Source organism: Octopus bimaculoides, chromosome 14, assembly GCF_001194135.2.
Source record: "Octopus bimaculoides isolate UCB-OBI-ISO-001 chromosome 14, ASM119413v2, whole genome shotgun sequence".
In the NCBI taxonomy this organism is placed as follows: Eukaryota; Metazoa; Mollusca; class Cephalopoda; order Octopoda; family Octopodidae; genus Octopus; species Octopus bimaculoides.
In genome coordinates this window covers 49036999-49040224 of record NC_068994.1, presented here as the reverse complement: position 1 = coordinate 49040224, position 3226 = coordinate 49036999, and positions in this window count along the sequence as shown.

The following is a 3226-nucleotide window of genomic DNA, read 5'->3' as shown; positions in this document are numbered from 1 at the left end:
TATATATATATATATATATATATATATATATATATATATATATATATTCTTTTTCTTTTTATTGTACATCATCATTACATTAGTAGTAACAACAGTATTATGATTTTTATCATGGGTTTACCTCTTCTGGCAAGTGATGGCGGATTCCTTCCATCGCATGCAGCCATTCATTTCGATCCTGCGCCATATTGTCCTAGAGGTGCTACATTCTCGGATCATACTTCACAATATCATGCTATTTCTGTATAATGAACGCTTCAATAGGTAAAGAGAGAAAAGAGAGAGAGAAAGAGAGTGTGTGTTTGTGTGAAGGGAGGAAGGAAGAGTAGAGGCAGAACTAAACAAATATAGAGTATCCTTGACGAAAGATTGAGAGAGAGAGAGAGGGAGGGAGAGACGCTGGAAGCGAGAGAGATCTGAGTTGTTTGTATAAATATGTATATCTATGTTTGTATTAAAATTAAATATCGGTCGTTGAACTCACAGCTCGATTTATTAAGGGGAAAAGAACACCTACGTCAGCCGGCCTTCTGTCACTGCATGGTGGGTCTAATTAAACTGCTCCAGCTTGGTGGAATTTAGGCATAGGTTAATGAAATGACACGTCATGTCCAATCTCAGTCAGAAATCGGGGAAAATAATTGATGAAAGATTCTGCATACCTGTCAAATGTCCTTGCTACGAATGTCGTATCTGCGGTAGGATGTATTGGGTTGGTGCATAATTATTGTGGCTTTTTTTCAAAAAATGTTATTCAACAAGCGTAGGAGTGGGTGTGTGGTAAGTAGCTTGCTTATGAACCACATGGTTCCGGGTTCACTCCCACTGCGTGGCACCTTGAGCAAGTGTCATCTACTATAGCCTCGGGCCGACCAAGAAACATGTTCTTTTATTCACTTTCCCATCGGATCATAGAATGATTCTCCAGACCGCATTCGCCCAATACATCTGAAATCAAACATTGCTAACGAACGTAGTAGCGCATGCGAAACAAGATAAATAAGATCTACCAAATAACAACTTCGTTACAGGATGTCGGAACACATATGCAAAGCCATATCATCCAGCGGAGCAGTGTCCCAAAGGCACTAACAAATGCTAAAAATGTATCAACACAAATCTTCGAAATAAACATTAGCAAACCTTCAGATAACCCGAGGCGCACTTTATTTAAATGTGTGTGCGTGTGTGTGTGTGTGTGTGCGTGTGTGTGTGTTAATGCTTATGTGAGTTTAGTTGAGTTGGTTTTTATGTCACCTATTTTGTTATCTGTAGTATTTCAAAACAATGAGCTGAGCTTTGAAATGTTCTCCAACGATGTTGCTTTTCAGAGCGTTAAAATATTGCAGGTGAGATATATATAACATGGTAGAACAATGTGTGAGATCGGTGACGCTACATAAATATATGCTTGTGTGTGGGTGTGTGGGTGTAGGTGTGTGTGTGTGTGTGTTTGTTTTATTAACGTTGTCGCTGCTGGTTCTTATTTTGAAAACCTGCATTTCTTGCTCGGTGTCGTCTCCGATTAGTTTATAACTGTCGTTTGTGATATTTATATAATCAACACAAGCTTTTATGTATGTTATAAAACCACCCGTGTTGTAAAAGTGTCTGTCTAGTTTGATCTTACTATAATTTGGAACACTGACTGTTCTGTGTTGTATTAGAGAGAACGTTTCTTGAGTTATTGCTTTGTGAATGTCGTTCGGGTTAGTGAAATCTTTTATTTCCATAAAGTTCCATAAAACTGTCGTTAATACCTTTAACGTTCAATGCAATTCAGTACACAGTCGCTCGACCTGAAAGAAACTGCGGCAAACACTTCCTTAAATACATCCGCCCTTAAAATGGTTAAGTAATACAGGATAAACTAAAGCTCAATATAATATGTCAGAAAAAGAAGACATGATGGTTGCGGATATTGGATATCGGTGAAACGATGTTTTCGGTTTATACAAATATTTTTCATAAATCCAAGCGTCGTCGGAGAACGACAGAACGATGAAAGCAACGAATCCGCACGAAGCGAGATCTTAAACATTTATCAAGATAGGCGCAGGAGTGGCTGTGTGGTAAGTAGCTTGCTTACCAACCACATGGTTCCGGGTTCAGTCCCACTGCGTGGCACCTTGAACAAGTGTTTTCTACTATAGCCTTGGGCCGACCAAAGCCTTGTGAGTGGATTTGGTGTGTGTGTGTGTGTGTGTGTGTGTGTGTGTGTGTGTGTGTGTGTTTGTGTGTCTGTATTTGTCCCCCCACCATCGCTTGACAACCAATGCTGGTGTGTTTACGTCCCCGTAACTTAGCGGTTCGGCAAAAAGAGAACGATAGAATAAGTACTAGGCTTCCAAAGAATAAGTCCTGGGGTCGATTTGCTCGACTAAAGGCGGTGCTCCAGCATGACCACAGTCAAATGACTGAAACAAGTAAAAGAAAGTAAAAAAAAAAAAAAAAGAGAGTATATGTAGCTCACTAAGTTTATAAAATCGTCTGAAATTAGGCGAATTAGCAGAGGTGTTTAGGATCGAATGTCTCATGGTATTTGTTCCGAATCTTTGCACTCTAGGTTCATATTCCGTTGAGGCAAACTTTGTCTTAAATTGTTTCGGGGTCGATAAAAAGGAGCAATTGAAAGCAGTAAGTGAGCGGTGCAGAAGAGGGGCGGGAAAGATGCTTTGCAATATCTGACCCGGGTCTTTTGCGCTCTGAAAGGAATGCCTGTGACGAGTCTCTAGTGCCAAGTTGTATCATCCCAAGTCGGGGTTCCTTCTCTTTGGTAAACATCGGTGAGGTGACAAGGAGAGTCTTGCCTGCTTGGGCAAAGACTAAGTTTTTTTTTGTTTTTATTTTATCAGATCATCCCGAGCGTGCACGTACATGCGCAGGTAAATGATCGATATTGATCCAGGCACCCTGCCGGAAAACAACATCAATTGCAAATACTCGGGGAAAAATTACTCGACTTTAACAGAAAGAATAAACAACGACGACGACAACAACAACAACAACAACATCAGAAAGTACCATTGTTCTGTTCGTCCCCCCATGTCACAGGTCAGTTCATATTAGTTTTATAAGCGTGTTTCCTCACACGAAAATATATCTTGCAAGCGAGACACGGAATCATTTGTCCGCCATTGCAGTTGTTATCGGTTTTGTTGTTGTTGTTGTTGTTGTTGCTGTTGTTGTTGTTGTTGTTGTTGTTGCGGTGGTGGTGGTGGTGGTG